The following is a 26,029-nucleotide window of genomic DNA, read 5'->3' as shown; positions in this document are numbered from 1 at the left end:
GTGGGTGAGCCAGCCCCAATATTGTGAGCATGGAAGAGTTGTCCCCGTTATTCACCTGTCATATGGTCGCACGGGCAGTAGAGAAATGTCTCTCCCCCCTGCCTGTCAATGCCTGAGGCAGGTGGGAGAGCTGGTCCTGAGGTCATAAAAGTAGGAGCTAGCCCTGCCCCTCATCTGCTGCAGCACTCGGGAGAGTGGCCCCTATGTCACACCTGGGCCACACAGTAGCTGGCCCTGAAGATGTAGGTGTGGGAGATCAGACCCTGAGGACATGCAGTCAGGAGAACTGGCCCATCCCCTGGCTCATCACTGTAAAGGGTGAGCTCGCCAAGGCAATGCAAGAGAGCTCCCCCTGGTGGTGAGGACAAAGGAGAGCTGGCAGGCTGGCCAATCCTGCAACTACCCAGACCCAGAACCAGGGCCTACCCAAATATCTACCCCATCTGTGATCTGCTGGAGCACATGAAGGGACCAGCCCTACAGACCTAAAGCTGCAGGATCTTCACAACACAGGGCAACAGCAGGATAACCAAGAGGAGTCCCAGTGAGGGTCCATCATCAATAGTGTAGCAGCAACCAGAGGCCTCAAACCAGACCAATGACTTTGTAATGAACACTGGCAAAGTAAAGGTATGTGGACAAAAGGGTTTATTGTGTGACTCACAGTGTCACACTACAGCTTCCATGATGAGATTTTTTTTTACCCCTTTTTTTTTCTTTTCTTTTTTCTCTTTAAAGTTTATTTGAGGCGGGAGTACAGAGGGTGAATATGCAGGAATGGGAAATGAATGGGATATAGATTCATGATTTGAAAGACATAAAGAATAAATAAAAAGAAAGCATAGCCGGAATAAATGAAAAAAAAATAAAATTTTGTATCTGATAGGGGTTAATATTTAGATTATATAAAGAACTCTAAAATTGCAACAAAAAAATAACACAATTGAAAAATAAGCAAAAAGGCCACCAAGAAGACTTAGCAGGTAAAAGTGCTTACACTCAAGCCTGATGACCTGATTTCAATTTCTAAAATCTATATGGTGAAAGGAAAGAACCAACTCCCTCCCACAAGTTGTCCTCTGACCTCCACATGTCAACTGTGGCACATGTGTATATGTAAGAACACATACAGTTAATTTATTTATTTAAACGGGCAATAGAATTAATATTCATTTCCCATGGAGAACATACAAGAGGCTAGGAGGTGAGTAAACAAAGTGTTCCATTTCATTAATCATAGGGAAATGAAAATAAAAACATACCAAAATGGAGTTTCATTTAGTAACAATTGAGTTTATGAAAAGCAAAATAATAACTGGTGATCGTCAAGATGGGAACAGAAGGTAGAAATGGGTCCTATAAGTTCTTGGCAGGAATGTAGCTAGAGTTTTCCTGCCTGGCCCACAGTCAGGACAAATCTTTGTCACACTCCAGTCCCACAGCCGCTCAGACCCAACCAAGTAAACACAGAGACTTAAATTGTTTACAAACTGTATGGCCATGGCAGGCTTCTTGCTAACTGTTCTTATATCTTAAATTAACCCATTTCTATAAATCTATATCTTGCCATGTGGCTCATGGCTTACTGGCATCTTCACATGCTGCTTGTCATGGTGGCGGGTGGCAGTGTGTCCTCCTACCTTCCTGTTCTCTCAATTCTCCTCTCTGTTAGTCCTGCCTATACTTCCTGCCTGGCCACTGGCCAATCAGTGTTTTATTTATTCACCAATCAGAGCATTTGACATACAGACCACCTCACAGCACTTCCCTTTTCTTTTTCTTTTTTTTTTAAAAAAGGAAGGTTTTAACTTTTACACATCTCCAAAGTCAGTTTGGTATATTTGAGAATTTGGGCGTAGTTTCTCTTACTACTTCCTGCTGGAGGGGGGCGCTGTATCTTATGGGAACACAAAAAAAAATTTAGGATTATGGAGTAGTCCGTGAGGGTGTATCATCTGACCCAGTTGCCTTGAATCCGATCTGGATGTTGGATTATCTGGGCCATGGTGTCATGGGTGACCTTTCAGGGGGTCTTGGCTGGTCAAACCTGATGTATCTTAATCTGGAACAAATCCATAGCCTCTGGCTTTCTGTGGAAACAAAAGCAGAGCCTCCTTTCCAAAGTAACATATCCTTACATCCAAATTTTGAAGTCAAGGTACCTTTAAAAAATACATTTTGGCATAACTCAACAGCTTTTGTAATCAAATGTTTTTCTTCAGTTACAAATATCAAAGAGAACATAATCCAGATTCTCTGTGTGGTAGCCATCTTTACGTGGCTTATTTTTTATATTACCTTGAGCCTATTGCTTTAAACTGCAGCCTTCTAAGACTGAAACGGTGCTGGCTCTGTGGCTGCTGGCTCCACCCACTTCAGCTTCCCAACATCAACATAGCAGTGGTACATTTTTCACCAGCTCTGGGAGCCATCAACTCTCAGAAATAGTGAATCTATACTTCTATCAAAGCAGCTTGTAGCCCAGAAACCTCTTCTTCTTTTTTTTTTTTTTTCTGTACTAGCAAAGGCTAAATCCACCACGCAGTTTAATGTGCCACTTGCAGAGGCCTCATTCCCGCCATATTGCAGGTCTAGAGCACACGCCAGGAACCCGCCATAGTAGCTCAAACACTCACGCTGCCTCTAACTTGAAAGAGACAACTAGGAACTGTTTTTAGCTCTGTTTTAGATCTTTTTACTCAGGTTTTAGGTGGAAACTCTTGCCAACATGTTGGGTGCTATTTGTAGCTGGAGTTTTCTCCAGTCCTGCCTGGTCCACAGTCAGGACAAATCTCTCTCACCCACCAGTCCCACAGCCACTTTGACCCAACTGAGTAAACACAGAGAGACTTATATTGTTTAAACTGTTTGTCCTAATGGCTCAGGCTTCTAGCTATCTAGTTCTTACATCTTAAATTAATCCATTTCTCTAAATCTATATCTTGCCACGTGGCTCGTGGCTTACTGGCATCTTCCCATGCTGCTTGTCATGGTGGCGGCTGGCAGTGTCTCCTCCCACCTTCCTGTTCTCTCAATTCTCTTCTCTGTTAGTCCTGCCTATACTTCCTACCTGGCCACTGGCCAATAAGTGCTTTATTTATTGACCAATCAGAGCATTTGACATACAGACCATCCCACGGCAGATGGGTGCTAAATTACATTTCCAGTAAGAAACTCTAGTTTGATGTTGCACAGTATAATATCTACTGAAAATAGTTATCACTATATATCTATAAAAACTAGAAGAAAGGATATTGAATATCTTCATTATGAGGAAAAATTATTAAAGATATGTGTAATATGATTTAATCATTACACAACATATACCAATAGGAAAATTTCAACATGGTGTGCCACTGGTATATACTATTTCATCTATTATGTTTGCATTACAATTAAACAAAACCAAGGGAGGCTCACGCTGGCTGGTGAGGCTCAGCTGTTACTGTTTTAAATGTGATTAACTTAGTGTGGTCCTATGTTCTGTAACTCCCCACCAACCCTACCTATTTGCCCCCAACTTTCTTAGACACACAAATAAATTTCTAGTATTTCACTATCCCAGAAAGAATTTGGGATGTTATAGCCCTGCCTTAAAAATTAATAAGGCAAGATTTGTTCCTGGCAGGCAACTAAACCATGTTTCCAATCTTTTTAAAATTCTAAGGAGGTCAGGTGGCTCAAACTTATAATTCCAGCACTCAGGAAGCTGAGGCAGAATGATTGGCATGAATTTGAAGCCAGTCATGTCCACATAGAAATGTTTGAGGCCAGGATTGTCTACATAGGAAGGTCTATATCAGCCTGGATACAGACAGAGATCCTCTAAATAAATGAGTAAGTAAGTAAATAAATAAATAACCGAAGAAAGTAAAAGATGGGAAGAATGCATAGCTGAAAAGAAGCAATAAGAAGTCAAGGATGGGTCTTAGAATATTGGCAGAGATAATACAGTCATTTTTCTCTCTGCCTACTCTGACTATCTCCTCTGTAGCCTGAAGCTCTCAGCTCATTGCCTTTGGCTCCATCTTAACACTATATTGTGTTATCTTCTATGTCACTAAGGACTAACCCTCAGGACCCTGAGCTAAAAAGGATACTCAAAGACAGTCAGCAAACTTTAATCCAAAAATATTGAGTGTAGGTCTAAACTTCCTTCTAATGTGACTTTCAATGAACATAAGCTCTTGATGGCAAAATAAACACTGATTTATGAGGGAACAAATATTCCACATGTATCTGAAGTATATTTAGCAGTAGTCAGACAACATTTTGGAAGGGAGAACAGAACAAAAACACTGGTTAAGGAGGGAAAAAAGGACTCCATGCTAAGGGATTTGCTTGAAGAAACATGTAATCTTAGGATAGTTTCATAAAATGGATGCCGTGAGTATAATAAAACCAGGATGGTGAAAAGTGACTGGAGTCAAAGTCTTTCCAAAGGAAGCTCAGTCAGACTGAAATATGAGAAATGAGAAATCATCCATTCAAATATCTGGTAGATAAACGTATGCAAGGACCTCAGGGTAAGAATTAGCTTAGAATTTCTGAAGCCAGAAAGAATGCCATTGTGACTGCAGTTCATTTGCAAGAGGTAGTAAAGTGGATGAGGTCAGAGAAAAATAAAAAAACAGGTGAAGATCCTTTAGGACCAGCAGAGCACAGGGAGGAGCTGGGATTCTGGTCAAAATGCAAAAGCCAATTGGAAGATATTTAGCAAGGTAGGAGTCAGTTGCATGGTTAAATTCACTTAGACAAGAGCCCTATGGCTGCTGCAAAGAGAGCAGACTGCCGGAACAAGAATAGCAACCAGGAAGTTTGATTTGGAAACTATCTCAAGTGTGCAATGATGCTGATAAGAGTCAAGGTAGCAGCAAAGGATTTGGGGAGTAGTACACCAGATTCCTGATACATGAGGTGATAGGAGAGGCAAAACAAGCTAGGAGAGGAATGGATTCCACTAGCATTATCTGTCACCCTATGAGAAATCATGTAGCTGTTGACAGAGTGGTGATCCTGTCGTTAAGGACACAGTCCCTGGAGCTGATGTTGCAACCTTGTGTGACAGTCTTTGTTTCCTCGGGTAACTTTCTATATCACTTTAAAATAAAACTCTGCCCTTCTCAGAAACTGACACAAGTAACTGCTAGTACTCTTTAATAGTTCAGTATACCATCTGATTTAATCAACTGCTTTGTTGTTTCTTCTTTTATACTGTGAAGCTACAATTATCAATAACATTGATAATAGCTACTATCGACTGGGCATCTGTGCTACTATAGGTATTCTGCTAAGGAGTTCCTATGCCATGCCTCAATGAATTCTCATACCAATACTATGATGAAAAGTGGGATTATATCCCTTTAACAGAAAAGACAAATGAGGCAGAGAAGTGCTTGGATATGTTCTGTATGTTATGAATGTGTTGCTCTGATTGGTTGATAAATAAAATGCTGCTTGGCCAGTAGCCAGGCAGGAAGTGTAGGCAGGATAAACAGAGATGAGAATTCTGGGAACAAGAAGGCTGAGTCAGGAGACGTGGCCAGCCACTGCCACCATGAGAAGTAAGATGTAAAGTACCAGTAAGCCACAAGCCACATGGCAATTTATAGATTAATAGAAATGGGTTAATTTAAGATATAAGAACTAGATAACAAGAAGCCTGTCAAGGCCATACATTTTATAAGTAATATTAGTCTCTGTGTGTTTACTTGGGTCTGAATGGCTGCGGGCCCTGGAGGAACTGGAAAAATTTCCAGCTACAGAGAGGTGAAATAAGTTGGGTCAAGGAGAGTGAAGGAAAAAACTGGGATATATACTCATGGACCCTTCCCGAGGATCTAAGTATATATGAGCTGCTTCCCAATAAAGAGTAAGTCAGTTCCTTCTCCTGGTACCCAACAATGCATCACATCCTAATGTACATCATACTCACACTGCTCTATGACCTCCCTTCACAGAGCAAACAACCATCATTTAAACAATGTGCTTCTAATCCCCTCCTCTCTGTTCCTCTCCTTCTCAGGAAGTTCTTTCCTTTAACAGCTTCCCCTTAAAATGTGGCTACTATACATGGATATAGCCATCTACATGAGGCCCAATCATCACAAGACTTCTGACCTCTTTTTCATCATCAATTTCCAGTAATCACCTCAATTGCACTAATCTTTGCTTGCAGTTGTGTATAAACCATTCCACTGAAAAACTGACAAATCGACATAGAGTTTATACCAGTAAATGAGCAATAAAACTCATAATTTTTATTAAGATTTTTATTAATTTTACATACCAATCACAGATTCCCCTCTTCCCTCCTCTCACCCCTACAGCCTTCCCTCCACAACCCAGCTCCCATTCCTGCCTACATGAAGGTAAGGCATCCCCATGGGGAGTCAGCAGAGACTGGTACATTCTGTAGAGGCAGATCCAAGCCCCTCCCCTGCCTCAAGGCTGTGTGATGTGTCCCACCATAAGTAATGGGCTCCAAAATGCCAGCTCATGTGTCAGGAATGGATCATGATCTATTGAGGACTATGGGGGTCCAGCCCCTCAATAGTCCCCTCCCAGGGTCCAGGAAGAATCTACAACCAGCTGATAATTAATCCTTGATGAAAATAAATGAATCTATGTACACGAAACTCCTTAGTCCATATACTTTATTATTCTGTGTCAGTTACAAACTTATATTCTGCTCTCATATTTAGGTCATTTTTAGCCTGATTTCTCTCTACACTTGTCTGCGATCCCCTCTAGGTTCTATCTTAATTCCTTGATCTAGTTCTGCCCCTTCTAGGTTCTCATCCATCTTGTTCCTTCCCATTTCATCTCCTCTCCCATCTCCTCTCTACTCTTCTCATTCTACCTCATCTTGTTCTTCCCCATCTGGCTCTTCCTCCTCTTCCATCTCATTCCTCTAGTACTCTCTTGTAGCCCTTCAATCTACTTCTTCCCCATCTCAGTTTGTTCCTCTCAAGTTCTTACCCATCTATTTCTTCCATTCTCTTTTCTCTTCTCTGTCCTGTCGTGCCCTGGGAGTCCTGATATATATACACTTAGAAGCAGTATTCCCTTAGCAGTGCAAAACCAGGCTTCCCGGGTCAAATGGAGGGGTGGTAAGAATCACATAGGGAGGCAATAACCATTAATTATCATTTGCAACCCCAAAAGGAAGTGACCAGTGGGGAAATGAATTAACTAAAGGCTAAATTCAGATAATATCTAAGGAGAGGGCTCTTATGTGCTCAACTATAATCTTAAATGTGATTGGTAGAAAGTGTTAAGAATCTGTAAGTTGCTAGGTCAATGGGAGAAAATAAAACTGTCTTCTTTTTTCCTGTAGCTCCTATCTGTCCAAGCTATCTGCCATTTTTCCACAGGGTGGGGGAAAGTGTGCTCAGTCCCTAGGCAACCTGTGTACAACTAGATGCCTCTGGTGATAGTTAAAGGGATATCTGGAACTGGAGGTAAGGTTTGGGAAAGGGGGAAGTAAGGCTTAATTGGCACATCCGCCAGGCCTTCTCAAACAGGCAGCCCGGATGCTTAAGTCTGTTCTTAGAGAGTACAGAGGTATCTCTGATAAAGTACTTTCCTCCATCTGGGGATGGACCTGGCCAGATGCTGCTAATGATAATTACAGGGAGGCTTGAACTGGAGTTCTGGCTGAGCATAGCTATCAGTGCAGAAGGTTATCTAAATATTCCTAGAAGTGGTTAGGTAAGGAGTTAGCGGTCTATAAAGTTGGTAAGGCTGTAAGAAAGGAGGGTCCGAGCTGAATTGTGTAAAGCTATTACTTAACATCCACCTGACCTAAGTGGTGTCTCCTTGTGGAATTTATCTTAAATCAGGAGAGTTGCATGTGGACTGTTATTACTGCTAGTCCTTCAAAGTAGCCAACGGAGATGTCTGATTCCAGAGAAAGCCTTTCCTGAGGCTGTTCTCCAAATACCTGGAATGTGTATGTCCAGAGAGTAATCAGTCCACACTGTTAGCCTTTCTTAGGGAAAAGTCAATTGGTAAATCTATGAAGGCACACATGATTTTCATAACAGAATACAGCTGATATATAACAAGCCAAGTAACACCAAAAACTCCTTGGGATTTGGCTTCCTCTAGAGGAATTCCCTGATTCCTCCAGGTAGTGACTTTGCTATAACCAGCTGAGTTCTTATGATATTCCTGCGGCCCGCAGCAATGATCCTACTGCCAGGGGCCCCTTAAGCAGATCAAGCTACACAACTGTCTCACTATGCAGAAGGCCTAGTCCAGTCCCATGCAGGTTCCACAGGTGTTGGTCTAAATTTCTAGGTTCCCACTAGTTTGGTTTGGTTGTCTCTGTAGGTTTCCCCATCATGATCTTGATGCCCCTTGCTCATAGAATCCCTCTTCTCTCTTTTTGACTGGACACCTGGAGCTCAGCCTGTTGTTTGGCTGTGAACCTGTGTCTACTTCCATCAGTTAATGGAGAAAGGGTCTATGAGGACAGTTAGGGTATTCACAAATCTGATTAATGGGGTAAGCAATTTCAGGCACCCTCTCTACTATTGCTAGTAGTCTAAGCTGGGGTCATCCTTGGGGATTCATGGGAACTTCCCTAGCGCCCAGTTCCTCCCTATCCTCATGATGTATCTATCACAGTATCTCTTTTATTGCTCTCCCACTCCATCCCTGTTCCAGCTCGACCATCCCATTCCCTTATGTTCTCATCCCCCATCCCCTACCCTCCATTGCCCACCCCTCATCCCCAGTTTACTCATGTGGAACATATACACAATAGAGTACTACTCAGCAGTAAAAAACAATGACCTCAAGAAATTTGAAGGCAGATGGATAGAACTAAAAAATATCATCCTGAGTGAGGTAACCCAGATTCAGAAGGACAAACATGGTAAGTGGATACTAGATGTAAAGCAAAGGATAACCAGACTACAACCCACAGCTCCAGAGAAACTAGCTAACAAGAAGGATCCAAAGAGGGATGCATGAATAACCCTGGGAAGGGGAAATAGATGAGATCTCCATAGAACTCATAATTTTATGTTCAGGTCTCAGCAATGCTATTCTTCAGCAATGTAGCTTTGAGGAAGTCACATAACCTATCAGCATGTTTTTACTCCCTTTGTGAAGAATAGAAACATTACCTACTTGTTACTATAGAGATTAAATGAGATAGCCAAGGCACAAGACTTGGCATCACCAATACAGAGAAACAGATGAAGAAAATGCTGTTTGCTCACACAAAGGAGTTTTATTTAGTGTTAAAGGAGATTAAAGCTATGTCATTTCCAGGAAAAAGGATGGAATTAGATATATTATTATTGTTAAGCAAATTAAATGAATCTCAAAGATATAAATATCATGTCCTTTCAAATTAATTCCTACATTTTATAGAGATTCATAGATTTGTATATGTATACATGACATGACAACTCAAGGGAATTCTAAAACAATTCTAAGACTTACTATTTCTTATTTTGATTTTTTATTTAGTGGAAAATTTCAATGTAAATGAACTCCCCACTTTCAATCTCAATCATCTAAAGTATTCCATTGTATATATTCATTGTATACCATGTATACCATAGGATACCATGATATATAAGGACATTTTCATACAAGTATATATTAATTACTGTTCTGTTGCTGTGAAGAGACACCATGACAAAGGCAACCCTAACTAAAGAAATCACTCCACTGAATGCTTGCTTACAATTTTAGAGGGTTAGTTCATGATCTTTATGGCAAGAAGCAGACAGGCATGTTTTAGAGTTCTGAAGAAGAAGAAAAAACAATAAATGTGACTGGAAATCATTAGCCTGTATGTGATATTATTTCATAAAAAATAAAGATCCCTTTAACATCAGTGATTGGACTGTAGATATAATTCTGAGCAGTTTTATTAAATAAGAAACACAGAGCCAAATACAGAGCTAAAAGCCCAAGAGGTCAGAGCAGCAGCCAAGAGCCAAGACCAAGACCGTCTTCTTACCCCTCACTGTCATCCTTCCCCTCCGAAAGAGACCTACTTCCTGTGTATCTGTCTTTTTATTGACTTTCGATTCTGCCTTCTCATTGGTTGTAAACCTAACCATATGATCTCCTCGTCACTGCCTGTCTACAAAGACCTCCAGGTCTCTATGGTTGGTATTGAGATTAAAGGCATGTGTCTCCATGTTGGCTGTATCCTTGAACACACAGAGATCTGCCTGTCATGTGTTCGGGATTAAGGGTGTGTGCTACCACTGCCAGACTTCTACTAAGTGCCTTGCTATTAGCTCTGACCCCCAGGCACTTTTATTTATTAACATACAAATAAAATCACATTTCAGCACAAATAAAATATCACCATATTGGACCATAAGACTGAAGCTACCAATCATATACAGTAGTGAGTACAAGGGCAGAGGCTGTGACACTACTCCACCTTGGGTCTGTCATAGTGCCTCCCTCAGTCTCTCTGAAATGCCCTTCCTAGGTGGTCAGTGGGGGCAGTCAGAATCCCTTACTCAGTGAACAGTCTGAAAAGGATATGAAATAACATATAAGAAATGTGTATCATATTGTCTGGCATGTACTGAGTATCCAGAAGGAGGACAGAATGGTTCCTTGTATTCATCAGAATGAATTTCTTAAGTTCCAACTCTGTGTTGGACATGGTTCTTGGAGGCTAGAGATAGCATTGAATAAATGCCCCCATTATCATGCTGCTTACAATCTGGTGGAAGAAGACAGATAATAAACAAGTATGTTAGGTAGTAAAAAATGCTTTGGAGAGATATAAAGCAAGGAAAATAAGACAAAGAGTATGGGCTTGGGGCTTTTAAGGGGTACTTGAGGAAGAAATCATTGCTTACTGGGAACTGACCCCCAGGCTGAAGTGTTATATCTGTCCTGTTTCTGAAGTCAACAGTAGGGAAATGAATCACTCCATACCTTACACCTTGGTTTCATCTGACTTGTTTTCTTTTTTAACAAATAAGTTCATTTTAATACAGCTTGTTAGCAATGAGAAGATAATTTCCATGTGGCAACTCTCTAATGAATAAAACATTGCCAGGAAGCACAAGCAGAACTTGATGCACTAGGCATTAGATACAGAGCATCAGGAATACAAGTAGTGTCACTGCCACAGGAAGCAAAGATCACATACATCCCCAGGTGCTGAAGAAGAGAAAAATATTTCCATATTCGAATAATACACCCTTGATCTATTTGTCTGTTTGAGAAGTAACCATGCCTTTTTTTGTCAAATAACCTAAAAATACATTGAGATGAGAAAGTGAACTCTATGGGAACATCCCAAATTAGAAACATTTTCAGATCAAGGCCTTTCTTGCTCCTGGCACTGGAAGGCTCCAAAGCAAAGCTCATTTCAATTTGTTTAACTCTGTAACTGTGGCTCTTAAGACTCTCGAGTCACCTGTGATATTGGAAGTCACAGGTATGCACTCTCCTACAACTGGCTGAGTATCCTTTATCCAATATGGGATCATGAAAATGTTCCCAGTCTGAGAATTTGTTCTGATTTTGGAACATAATCATATACATTCTGAGATTATATTAAGGATGGAAGTTGAGTTTCAATAAGAAATTCATTCTTATTTCATATGTATCTTGAACACAGCACCAGACAGTAATATTACATGGTATTTTTAATGCATCTGCATTTTTACCACAACCCATGACAAAAAGTCAAGTGGAGAGTGTAACTGTGGGATCACATTGCCACTCACATTTCAGGTTTTGGAGTATTTCAGTCCTTGTATTAGAGACATTCAACCTGCACACACAAGGACAGAAAGTCTACAATCCACACTTGAAATAAACTCATGGGTATTTACTAGAGACGATAACTTATAAACGAATATTTGTGGGGAAATGGAATGTGTAAAATAAAGGAAGTATGGAGTCGAAGGGAAGGAAGGAGGAAGACAGGAACAGACAAATGTAACCTGGAAGTCACACTCCAACTGCACTTTGAAAAAAGACAAACAGGCAAGTGAATGAGAAGTCCATTCAAACTGCTTGCAAACTTGTAGTTCAAATGCAACCTAGTATTCTAAAACAGTACTGCACATTCAAAAGGAGCTGAAAAGGGCTAAGGACCCAGTCAGGAAAAGTCTTGTTATGCTAGCATGATGACCCAAGTTCGATTCCCAGAATCCACTTAAAAGGAAGGCATGGTATCATAAGCTTGTAATCCCAATATGGGGAAGCAGAGACAGGTGGAGTTGAACTGGGCAAGCAGCCAAGCCTAACTGGTGATTCCCTGGTCCCAATAGGAGACTGAGACTCAAAAATCATTAAAAACTAATGATACTCAGTTGACCTCAAGCCTCTACATGCACAGACACATGTGTAAATATACACTACCACACAAATTCACATGCACACATCACACTTGTATGCACACACCAAAGTAAAGAGAGCTGGGTATATAGAATAGAAATGGACCGACATCAGGAGCAGTTTACAGAGGTAGTAGAGGTCTTAGCTCAAAGAATCAAGTTGGACTCCTTCCTTATTGTCATATATCTGAAGACAGAATTGATCAGTTGTGCATTTAAAATTAATCATGTAAATATTCCCCTATTAATTTTCGTTCCTCATCATTTAAGCATCCCTGTCCAATTTTAATAACATAATTTGTGGCCTGAGAGCTGTCCTTATTCTGTACCCTCTAGAGTCACACCTGAATATATGAATTGAATTTATGTCTGGTGAAAGGTAACAGATTAATAGCTTCATAAATTAATCTATTCATCCATATACTAAGAGTAAAAAAATCTAAAAAGAGGCAGTTCAATCTAACATCTTCTATTATTATGCTTTAAAACAGAAGCCCAGGAAAATGAGATAAAAATTTATAACCCAAGACCAAAGAGCAAGTGGCATGCAATGGCTACAGTGCTTGGTTCCTGGGGCCTCTCAGAGTGATACTTTCAAGTTGAAATTTCCTTCTTTTAATAAAAATTATGTTATCCGTATATTAGATCAAATATAAATGCTTCATAGTTTAACTGATACATAAGAAAGGCATATTAAAATATGATTTATTCTAGATGCTGGACAACAAATAATAAGATGATGGTGGTGATAGTAAATAAATATAAAGAGTCAAGCAGGTTGTTAGACTGCTTCATTTTTATTTTAGAAAGAAAAGGAGGGATGTACTTAGTAATATTTCATTGCCCATAGCTGAGATCAGGACCATCAAATACATAGTGGTATGCTGCCACCCTCCATCTACCTTGGAGAACAAACACTGAGTCTATGAGCATTCTTCCAGACACAATCCTCAGTCATTTGCCCCACAGTGCTCACTGGGAGCTGGCAGCCAGAGTGCAGTATCCTAGACCAGCAGATCCCTTCTATTTTCCAAACAGTCCAGCTTCTCTCTATTTCAACCCATCTTCTGTTCTGTCAGCAGAGCTGTTTTCTTAAAACCCAAAGCTAACTATATCATAAAGCCATGTTAAAATCCTCCATTGGTTCTTCAGCACCTAGAATGATAAATATAAACTTTTCAGCCTAGCCTTCCTAACAGGTCCTTTAGATTCATTTTATCTGCTTTCCATGCCATATTTTAAGTCCTTTTTCTGTTAGATGCCCTTGTTAGCCACTCAAATCAACCCTAGACATTCAGAGCCTTGAAATGACACATTGATTTTGCACATTCTATTTCATCATTCCCCTTTTCTATGTGATTTTTCATCCTGTGAAGTAGACGTCAAATAAATGTTTCACCCTTGTCAAGCCCTTCCTTTAAGGGACATATGGTAGTACCCATTCCCTCCTATTCAAGACACACCTTTTTTTCTACTCTCAGCATATGAAGCTCAAAAGGAGATGCACTAAAGGTCATGTGACTTGGACCTGACCGATGAGAATGACATTGTCCAAGAGACAACACAGAGATTGGCTCAAACATGGGCAGGTAACAACTGCTAACTCAGAAAACCTTCTCTCCCCTGTGTCTTCCAACCCAATAAAAAAGGCAAAAAACCCAAATCTGACATAAAATAGTATGGTAGTAGTGGTAGACTATTTATGCCATGATATGGGAAAGTTCTGCAGGAAAATTAAGCCTTAGCCTAGGAAGTAGTAGTCAAAATAGATACATAAAAGATACTGCTAATGGAATGTATTGGGCCTCTGGATTCCTTTGTTTTTAAGTTGGCATTAAAGTTTTGTTATCGGCTAAAGGAAATTATCCAGCTGAAGCATCCTACAGGAAGAATGGATTACTATATCCCTTGTGGCTCCATAGGTCTCTGTTTAAAAACCTCTAGAGTAGCAAGTATGGTGTTAGATTTAAGTTATTTGCTTGCACGATGCAGTCATGTGAGCAGTGGCTGAATATTACTCATCTTTGGTCCTGTAGAGGTATCTGTTGAATGAATGGAGCCAAAGACTGCAATCCCATGCCATTTTTCTAGTACCATTAGCTTCTCAAGTTCACAACACTCAAAAGCCAGGGGGCCTCACATGCCCCCATTCCCCTCAACTGTGTCAGAATTGCCTCTAAATCTAGAAGTGGCAATAGTTACAAACATACTTGTAAGTCTCTCAGATCATGAACTACCTGTTCCAGTGGAGTGAGGCATCATATCAGAACTTCCCTGAGGCTAACATTCTTAGAAATAGGAAAATTGAATTTTTATTTTACAGGTAGAAACTACTGAGAAATATAATGATTTTACATACAAATTGTGGAAAATAAAACTCAATCCAATATTTTTGGCTAATAGGGCCATAGATAAAGATAAATAAATGCCAACGTTTTCAATGTGCTATCTAAAGATGATAACAGCATAGGTAATATTGGAAATTTTCCTTCTTTACTTATTTCTCTATTTTCAAATTGTACTTATAAGTATTAATTTATAATAGGATCGTAAAGGTCTTTCACTTTAAAAAAACATGGCTCTCTGCATCTGTATCTGTTTTTTTGTGGCTTTTCTTGGACTCTTTTCCTCCTGTTTGTTCATTTTATCCTATTGCAATGTGTTTGTTTTTGTTTTATCTTTTATTTATTATTATTCCTTAAATGTATGTTTGTTTTCTAATGAGAGACATAAATGGGGTGCATCCAGATGGAAGGGAAGTGGGGAGTAACTTGGAGAGGTAGAGAGAGGGGAAACTGTAATCAGAATATATTGTATAAAAATCTATTTTTAATAAAAGAAAATAATAAATATAGGCTGAAATTATTCATACAATGTCTCCTTGTGGTCCAATACAGAGGAAGATGAAGGAAATATGTTTTGAAATGATAGAGTCTTAACTTTGACACTTAAGACTCCTGTATACCTGCTTCCTGAGACCCTGACATAAATGTCTGCATTATTCCACAGTTTGCTTACTGACTTTGCAGATGTAACCCCTGACTTCTTCACTAAAACATTTCCACTAGTGCCCCAAGCAACAGTGTCACAAACCATATATTTTTTCTGAGAATATTCACATTCTACAGTTTAGAAAAAATAAATGTGCATCATGATACTACCATATGGCAGTCAAAATGAATCATATTTGCAAGTAAAACTTCATGCAGTCACTCATGGCCTCTGTCTTCAAGTTTCAGCTAAAAATAAATCCAAGAAAAGTCAGTCTCTCCCTCAGCTGACACTCTACTGCAGGTACCTCCGGATTCTGAAGGTAACTAAGGAATTGAATATGAAGGAGAAAATCCTGACAAATGTGAATATTGTATACCAGGTACCACCTATTTCTCAGTTCAAGGAAACACTACAAATAGGAATGGTTGTCAAAATGGCTGACCATGACATCTCCATAGGATCAGTCTGTAGGTCCATGCAAATCCTTAGATCTGTGCAATCTTCACCTAATTTCCATCTAATCTTCCACACCTGCCAATCTCAGAACTAATCTAGATAAAAAATTTTCCAAACCTCATCCTAAGATCAGCTCACATTAAGCATCACCTGTATACCCACCAGGGATCTGTTCATATAAATCCATTTGTTGAGCTGGGTGGTGGTGGTACATGCCTTTAATCCTAGCACTCAGGAGGCAGAGCCAGGCGGATCTCTGTGAGTTCTAGGCCAGCATGGTCTACTGCTACTGAGCAAGTTCCAGGACAGCACCAAAAGTACACAAAGAAACCCTATCTCAAAACAACAACAGCAAAAAGGTCCATTAGGTAGTCTTATGATCAGTTCTTCCATTAAGGTAGATTTCAAGGTTCCAGTGTGGTCTTGCTGAACATGAAGTTGGGAACAACTGCTTAATGCCCATTACTATACAAACATTGAAGATGTAAATAACTTCAAGAGCATGTATGATAGAAAAATAATTAGAACTTGGCAGTTCTGAGGATCATCTTTGCTTTACCATACTCTAATAGTATTATAATGTGAATTATATATATTTTTATAATGTTATTTTAAAAATCTAAAATTATTAAAACAAATATTTGTATTTATAATTATACTACTTTTAATACCTTTCTAAAATTTAACTTTTAATAATTTCTGTTTAATATCCTACTCATAAAATCTCTTCAAGTTTAACATCTGCCACTGGCAAGTTCTTAGGAGACAGCTAAGCATACCACTGGGGCCAGGCCCTGGGATATAGTCTAAGAATACATGAATACAGAGTGGTCTCTGCCCACCAAAAGGCCTCAATCCACATGTAAAAGAGAGCGAGATGTAAAGAAATCACAACAAAGAAGAAAGTGCTAAGTGCAAGTCTCTTCAAACACAGAGAGTACAAACAGGCCTAAAAGGAGAGTCGGGGGAGAAATTCAGAAAATGTTTTGTAGAAAATGCATCATTTGATCTGAGTCCCAAAGCACACCCAGACGTGGATGGGAGCAGGCACATGACAGGGTGGAGACACATACATCCTGGTCCCCAAAGGAAGAGCAAGGACAAGAGTTTAAACATATAAAAAAAAAAGTCAGATATTTTCTATGGATTACAGTATATTTGTAACCTAGAAATCAAGTGAAGGAGAAATAAGAAACAAATGTTGAAGTCCTTTTTTTATGTCAAAAAAATACTAGCTATATGAAAATGGGCTTCTCTTAAAAATTTGGGGTGGCTAGAGAGATGGCACAGTCTGTTCTTACGAAGGACCCAATTTTGATTCCCAGCACCCACATCGTGACTCTATTTCCAGGGGATCCAATGCCTTCTCCAACCTCCATGGACATATGGACATACATGCAGGCAAAACACTCAAACACATAAAATAATTTTGAATTTAATATTTACTTTGAACTGCACATGGTAGCAATTACTGATACATAGTAAGATCCTGTCTCAGAAAAGAGTTTACTTAGGTACAAAATACACACAAATTAAATATGAATTATCTTGAGTTTGGGTATATGTACACATCCATGATACCCTCAGCAAAGTAAAGCACTAAAATATATATCTCTACTTTCAAAATGTTTTCATGTTGTATTATGTTTGTGTTGTTATTGTTATATGTTTGTTTCAGCAAGAATTTTGTGTGTATATGGAGGAGTATTGTTTGTATGTGACTATTCATATAATGTGTTCATTTGTGCCTGCAAATGCACATGTGTACACAGGCATGTGGAGGAGAGAGGTTGACATTATGTGTCTTTCTTAATCACTGCCCATATTAGTTTTTGAACCTTGCTTTGCCTGGCCAGCAAGCCCCAAGTATCTGCTTGTCTCCTTATCCTGGGTTCACTGCAATGTCTAACAATCCATGTGAGCATCATAGATCTAAACTCAGATCCTCACATTTGCCCAGCAAGTGCTTTATCTACTGATTGATCTATCTCCTCAGCCCCCAGGGCTTCTGGCACAGTATCCTCTCCACATGCAGTGCATAGCACTACCTTTCTACAAATATTTTTTCTTCTTCAGTAAGAGAAGCTTTAGACTCATTGAAGTACAATGGTCTTTTTGTCTCTCTCTAGTTCCTGGCAGACATCATTCTACCCTATGTTTCAAAGTTTAATTATTTTGCCTTCTTCCTGCACATAGAACTATGTAGTATGTGTCTTATGACTTCCTTTAAATGTCTTAATGTCTTCTAAGTTTATCCATACTGTCACAAGGTGCAAGATTCCATAATTTTTAAGGCTGTGTAAAATAATATACCACTGTATGTATGAATATTGTCCCAGTTTGCTTTCTATGGCTTTAGTAAAGACTATGAGCAAAAGCAACTTGTGTAAGAAAAGATTTATTTGTCTTACGCATCCTAATCATTGTCCATCATAGCGTGAAGTCAGAGTAGGAATTCAAGCAGGGTAGGAAACTGGAGGCAGGAACTGAAGCAAAGATTATGGATGAATGCTCCTTCTTAGCTTTATCTACCATGGCTTGCTCTGTTTTCTTACACAACCCAGGGCTTCCAGCACAGGGTTATCATTGCCCACAGTAGAGTACACGCTCTCATATTCATATCATATCATATTAATTATGACTCTCATAATCAATAGCCAATAAAATGCCCCCACAGACTTGCCTACAGGCCATGTGATGAATAAATTTTATCAACTGACGTTTCCTCTTCCCAGATCACTCAGGCTTGCATCAAGTTGACAAAAAATAACTGCTAACATATATTCCTTACCCATTCATCTGTCAATGAGCACTGGATGTTCCCCTATCTTGAATATTTTGTATAATGTTGTTTTGAGATGGCACAAATACATCTCAAAAACACTGATTTGAATTATTTTGGATACATATCCAAGGGTGGAATGGCTAGATCATATGGTAGTTCTATTTTAGAATTTAAAATACACAGTTCCTAAATAGATTATTATAACAAATCGAATAAGCATTTCAGTATTTGTGTGCTGTTTAACGTTCTACTAGAGACAGAGAAAGTATCTTGGAATAAGCAAGAGATTTTCAAAATGCATTAGATACCATATTCATTCTGAATAGATCACAAAAGCCACACCAAGCAGTAGCAAATGAAAGACCATTTGCAAAGTACTAAATATTACCCCAAGCTCAAGCCTTCAGTGGATTTAAGAGGTAGTATGTAGCACGAATCATAATTGGTCTTAATAAAAACCCAAGCCAGATATAGGGATAAATGCTGAAAGATTAGAGAAGCAGAGCAGTCAGCCACTAGTTCTTACCTCTATAAAATCCTCAGCCAAAAGAGAGTCGAGCTCCTGTCTCCTCCTGCCTTATATTCATCTCTCCACCCAGCCATATCACTTCCTGACTCCACCCCTAATGCTGGGATTAAAGGCATGAGATCCCAAGTGCTGGGATCAAAGGTGTGTGCCACTACTGCCTGACTCTGTTTCTCTTTTAGACTGGATCAATCTTGTGTAGCACAGGGTGGCCTTGAACTCACAGAGATCTATCTGCCTCTGCCTCCCTAATACAGACAGTGGCTTAACTCTGCATTCTGATCTTCAGGCAAGCTTTATTTGTTAGATCACAAACAAAATATCACCACAGTGGAATTTTTGTAATTTATTAAATCATGAGCATTGAATTCTTATGATTCGTGTCCTTACAAAAGAGAGCCCAGAAAGCTAGCTAGGCCATTCTGCCATAGGAAGAGAACAAGAAGTCACCATCTATGCACCCAGGAAGTGCATCCATCCCAGACAGTATATCTGCTAAGCCCTGAATTTGTAATTTTCAAACTCTAGAACAGTAAGAAGTAACTCCTGTCACTGGGGTTTTTTTTCTCACATAATATATTCTAATTATAGTTTTCCCTCCTTATACTCCTCCCAGTTCAACCACTACCTCACCTCCCATCCAGATCCACTCCCAGTTCTGTCTCTCATTAGAAAACAGGCTTCTAAGGGAGAATAATAAAATAAAAAACAATGTAATGAGATAAAACAAAAACAAATACATCAGAATTTAACAAAACAAATAAACAGAAGGAAAAGGGCTCAAGAAAAGGCACAAAAAAAAAACAGAGACCAACTTGTTTGCATACTCAGGAATCCCATGAAAACACTAAACTTGAAGCCATAATATATATGCAAAGGACCTGCAGGATAAAAAGAGGGAAGAAAATATATGTATAAATAAAATAAAACAAAAAATTAGATCAAATTTAAGAAAAATGGAAAAGCCCTGCTACAGTATTGTGAAACAAGAACGTTCCAAAGATGCCAATGAGTTTATTTTCTGTTGGCCATCTACTATTAGTCATTCAGCCTTCACTTAAAGAGTGGTTTCTTTCTCTAGTGAGATTCCCTTGGAGAAAACTAAATTCACATTTGTAAGCAGTTATCAATTGGAGATTGCTTCTAGGTTAAGGATCAGAGCATGTGTCCACATCTCTTTTCTGCTCTAGGGCCCCATGTGGGGCAGACAGATGCAGAAACCTACTCATGAATTCTATGTGCATCAATAATACTGATTTAGAGGGTCTTGTTTTCTTGGTGCCATCTACATTCTCTGGCTCTTACACTCTTTCTCCTCCTCTTTTTCAGTATTCCCTGATCCCTGAGGGGAGGGACTTGATGGAGACATCCCATTTAGGGCTGAGTGTTCCAAGACCTCTCACTTTCTGCATACTATCAGTCTGTGAATCTCTGTATTTCTTCCCAACTGCTGCAGGAGAAAGCTTCTCTGGTGATGGCTGAGCAAGGCACTGATCTATGAGTATAGCAGAATGCCATTAGGAATCATTTCATTGCTATGTTTTGTTTGTTTGTTTTTAGAACAGTAGTATTTGATACCTTAGGTCCCTTGGCTATCTAGTCTTAGGATCTTGGTCACACAGTAGTGTCAGGTATAGGTGACATCTTGTGGGGTGGGCCTTAAGTCAAATCAGATATTGACTGGTTTCTCCCACAAGCATTGTGCCAGCATTGCACTAGCATATCTCTTGCCAGCAGGACACCATTACTATTTAAAGAGTGTATGACTGTTTGGTGGCATTTAGACTTTTCCTTTGATAGCCTGCAGAGTAGCTTCCTGTAGCAAAGACACTAGGAAATAGGAGTAAAGGCTCTATGTAGGCACCAGGCTTGACTTTTCCAATAAGGTGTATAGGTAGGTGCTGTCTTCAACAATGGGGCCTTGCTGTCTTCAGCAACGAGGCCTTGCTATCAGTGTGTGGAGAATAACCTATAGTATTGGCAACAGCCTCGTTTGTTTGGGGATTCCCATAGAAGTCCTTTGGCTAACAACACAGTTAAATGTAACTCAATTCCAATACTGGAAGCTCTGTTCGGTGACAAGAGTTGTCCAGTTAGGGCTCTGTCTCCCCCAATATTTGCCAATTTCATTTAGATCACTTTCATATATGTATACACTTTAGGGAGCTTCTAATGTACTAGGTTTCCACAATACCCCTCAAATGTCCCTTTATTGTAGCTGTTTATCCATATTACTTCCCTTGGCCCCTTTCTCCTTCCCATCCCCCCTTTGCTCCTCCCATTCCAGTCCCTCCTCCATTCATCCATAACTATCTATTCTATTTCCCTTTCCTAGGGAGAGCTATCTGTGCCCCCCAGTCCCTGACTCTATATGTAACCTCTGTGGTTCCATGGAGTCTAGATCTGCTGTCATTGACTTAATAGTTAACATCCACATATAAGCGAACACATACCACAGTTGTCTTTCTGGGTCTAGGTTAATTCCCTAAGGTCTATTATTTTTTCTAGTGGCCATCCATTAACCTGCAGATTTAAGGATTTCATTTTTTTTTTTTAATTACTGAGAGGCATTTGGTTGTTTCTGATTACTGGCTATTATGAATAGAGCAGCAATGAATATGACTGAGCAAGTGTTTCTGTGGTAGGATGAAGCACGAATTGGGTATTTGCCAAGAGTGGTATAGCTGGATATTGAGGTAGATCAACTCCCATCTTGCCGAGGAACCACCATATTGATTTCCATAGTGGTTGTACAAGTTTGCACTCCCAGCAGCAATGGATGAGTGTCCCCTTACTCCACAACCTTGTCACTATGATCTGGCACTTGTGTTATTGCTCTTAGCCATTCTGACAGGTATAACATGAACTATCAGGTTAGTTTTGATTTGCATTTCCCTGATGACTAAGGATTTTGAATATTTCTTTAAGTGTTTCTCAGCCATTTAAGATTCCACTACTGAGAATTCTCTGTTTATATCTATACTACATTTTTAATTGGGTTGTTCTCTTGATATCTAGTTTTCTGAGTTCTCTATATATTTTGGATATTAGTTCCCTATCAGATATGGAGTTTGTAAAAATCTTTTCCCATTCTGTAGACTTTGTCCAAATGATGGTATCCTTTGCTGTGCTGAAGTTTCTCAGTTTCATAAGGTCCCATTTATTAATTGTTGATCTTAGTGTCTATGTTAACAGTGTTCTGTTCAGAAAGTCATTTTCTGTACCAATGAATTCAAAGCAAAACTTCACCTTCTCTTCCTTCAGGTTCAGTGCAAGTGCTTTCTTCTACACAGATAGCCAGTGTGACCAGCACCATTTGTTGAAGATGCTGTCTTTTATTGTGGTGTGTGTTTCTGCCTTGTTTTTCAAAAATCAGGTGTTCATAGTATATCGATTTATGTCTGGGTCTTCTATTCAATTCCATTGATTGGCGTGTCTGTTTTTGTACCAGAACCATACTGACTTTATTACTAGAACTCTGTAGAACAATTTGAGGTTGGAGGATGGTGATATTTCCAGCAGTTCTTTAATTCTTCAGGATTGTTTTAGCTATCATGGTTTCTTTGTGTTTGTATATGAAGCTGAAAATTGTCTTTTCAAGATCTGTGAATAATAATGTTAGAATTTTAATTGGGATTGCAATTAATCTGTAGGATGTTTTTGGTGGAATGTCCATTTTTACAATTTTAATCCTACTAATTCATGAATATGGGGAATCTTTCTATCTTCTGATATCTTCTTCAATTTCTTTCTCCAATGTTTTAAGGTTTTTATATTTCACTTGCTTTTTCGAGTTATCCAAAGATATTTCATATTGTTTGAGGCTATTATGAAAGTGTTGTTTCTCCGATTTCTTAGTCCATTTGTCACTTGCATATAGGAAGACTACTGATCTTGTGAGTTAATTTTAATCCAGCAACTTTGCTGAAAATGTTTATCAGCTATAAGTTTCTCAGTAGAATTTTTAGTGTCACTTATATGTATAACTATCATATCATCTGCAAATATCAATACTTTGACTTCTTCCTTTCTGATTTGTATCCCCTTGATCTCCTTCTGTTTGTTACCTTATTGATCTAGCTACTCTTCAAGTACTACATTGAATATGTAAGAAGAGAGTGGACAACCTTGTCTTGTTCCTGATTTTAGTGGAGTTGCTTTGTTTGTTTGTTTTTTCTCCATTTAAGTTGATGTTGGTTGTGGGCTTGCTGTAAACTGCTTTATTATGTTTAGATATGTCTCTTTTATCCCTAATCTCTCTGGGACTTTTATCATGCAAGAGTGTTGGATTTTGTCAAAGGCCTTTTCTACATCTAATGAGATGATCATGTGGGTTCAGTAGGCGTATATGGTAGATTACATATATCAGTTTATGTATATTGAACCATGTGGCATCTCTGTGATGAAGCCTACTTGATCGTGATGAATGATCTTTTTAATATGTTCTTAGATTCAGTTTGCAAGTATCTTATTGAGTATTTTTGCATCTATATTCATAAGGGAAATTAGTCTGCAATTTTCTTTGTTTCTTTATGTGGTTTGGGTATCAGGGTAACTGTGACCTTCTAAAACAAATTGGACAATGTTCCTTCTATTTCTCTTTTGTGGAATAATTTGAAGAATATTGGCATAAACTTTTCTTTGAAAGTCTGGTAGAATTCTGCATCACAACCATCTGCTCTAGGCTTTGTTTGGTTGGGAGACTTTTAATGACTGCTTCTGTTTTCCAAGGGGTCTATTTAAATTGCTTATCTGATCTTGATTTAACTTTGGTATGTGTTGTGGATCAATAAAATTATCCATTTCTTTTAGACTCTCCAATTTGGTGGGGTACAGATTTTTAAAGTATGTCTTTATGATTCTCTATATTTCCTCAGTGTCTGTTGGTATTTTAATGTGGATATTCTCTGTCCACCTTTTATTCAATTTGGATAAGCATTTGTCAGTCTTATGATTCTTTGTATTGTTTTATTTCTTTGTCTCTATTTTGTTGATTTCATCCACAAGTTTGATTATTTCTTGCCATCTACTCTTTTTGGGTGTGGTTTCTTCTGTTTGTTACAGAGCTTTCAGGTGTGCTGTTAAGTTGTTAGTATGAGATTTTTTTTGTAGGCATTTAGTGACGAGCTTGACTCTTGGAACCACATAATTGTGCCCCATAAGTTTGGGCATGCTCTGTGCTCATTTTCATTCAATTCTAGAAAGTCTTTCATTCCTTTCTTCATTTTTATCTTGACACATCTTTCCTTCTGTAGAGACTTGCTCAGTTTCCATGAGTTTGTAAGTGATGATATGTCTATTGGTGAGAATAGAGTATTCAAGTCTCCCACTTACCAGTTTTTGAGGATCAATATGTGATTTAAGCTGTAGTAGTATTTCATTTATGGACATGAGTGTCCTTTTGTTTGATGCATATATAAAAAGAATTACAGTGTCCTTTGGTGGACTTTTCCTTCAATAAGCATGTAGTGTCCTTCCTTATTTCTTCTAATTACTTTTGGTTTAATCTATCTTACCAGATATTAAAATGGCTTGCTTCTTATGTCCATTTGCTCAGAGTATCTTTTTCCAACCCTTTACTCTGAGGTGATGTCTACCCTTGATGCTAAGATGTATTATATGTAGCAGAAGGAAAGAAAGATACTGTTTTTTTAATCCATTCCATCAGTCTATCATTTTATTGGAGAGTTGAGACCACTGATGTTGAGAGATATCAATGAGCAGTTTGTTGATTTCTATAATTATGCTGTTGTGGTTTTTTATTTTGTTTTTTGGTTTGCTTTTGTATGGGGGTTGTTTAGGATTATTTCCTGTGGGATTTGGGGGTTGTGGTTAAACTCCTTAGGCTGGGATTTTCCTTCTAGAACCTTCTGTAGAGCTGGGTATGTAGATATATATTGCTTAAATTTGGTTTTATCATGGAATATTTTATTTTCTCCATCTATTATAATTGAAATATTTTCTGGGTATAGTAGTCTGAGCTGGTATCTGTAGTCTCTTAGAGTCTGTAGAACATCTGTGCAGGCTCTCCTGGATTTTACAGTCTCCAGTGAGTAGTAGGTATTATTCTATTAGGTCTGCCTTTATATGGTACTTGGTCTTTTTCCCTTAGAGCTTTTAATATTCTTTGTTCTACTCATTTAGTGTTTCAATTATTATGTGCTGAGGGGCCTTTCTTTTCTGGTCTGGTCTTTTTGGTGGTCTGTATGCGTCTTATCACTTGATCTCATTTAGGTTATGAAAATTTTCTTCTATGATTTTGTTGAAAATATTTTCTGTGCCCTTGACCTGGGTTTTCTCCCATTCCTCTATTCTTATTATTCATAGATTGAGTCTTTTCATAGTACCCCACACTTCTTGGAGGTTTTGTGCTAGGATTTTTTAGTTAACATTTTCTTTGACCAAAGTATCCATTTCTTCTATCATGTCTCCAGTACCTGAGACTGTCTCTTCAACCTTTTGTATTCTGTTGAAGAGGCTTATCTCTGAGATTCTTGTTCAGGTTCTAAATTTTTGTTTCCAGATTTCCCTCAGTTTGGGTTTCATTTATTCTATTTCCACTTTCATGTATTGAACTGTTTTATTTATTTCCTTCTACTGTTTGTGTCTTCACAGGTTTCTTTAAGGGATCTACCCATTTCCTCTTTAAGGGTCTCTATTATATTTTTTAAACTATTTTCAGATCTTTCTCTTGTGCTTCAGCTACATTGCTATACTCAGGGTCTGCTGTGATATGGCTGCTGGGTTCTGGTGGAGACCTATTGTCCTGGTTGTTACTGTGTTTTCACTCTGGCTTCTAGGCATCTATACTTGGGAAGACTGCAATTCTAGGTGCTGGTATCTGATCTTGTCTTTACTGAGTGAGTGTTTTATTCCTTGGTTTCTGTCATTATGCTTTTTAGGAGAGTTTTGTGTTGCCTACTA

At 38.8% G+C, this 26,029-nt stretch overlaps 1 long non-coding RNA gene across 1 annotated transcript in view; it reads left to right on the top strand.

The window, feature by feature from the left end:
* The first annotated feature begins 213 nt into the window (after nucleotides 1-213).
* Nucleotides 214-26,029, top strand: part of LOC143272461 (uncharacterized) — a 47,813-nt gene continuing 21,997 nt past the window's right edge. The window contains exons 1-3 of the long non-coding RNA XR_013050057.1: nucleotides 214-630; nucleotides 6,330-6,371; nucleotides 13,826-13,933. This is a non-coding gene — a long non-coding RNA (uncharacterized LOC143272461). The remainder of the gene's footprint in view (nucleotides 631-6,329; nucleotides 6,372-13,825; nucleotides 13,934-26,029) is intronic.

Source organism: Peromyscus maniculatus, chromosome 3, assembly GCF_049852395.1.
Source record: "Peromyscus maniculatus bairdii isolate BWxNUB_F1_BW_parent chromosome 3, HU_Pman_BW_mat_3.1, whole genome shotgun sequence".
NCBI lineage: Eukaryota > Metazoa > Chordata > Mammalia > Rodentia > Cricetidae > Peromyscus > Peromyscus maniculatus.
This window is presented reverse-complemented; position numbering and strand designations above follow the sequence as displayed.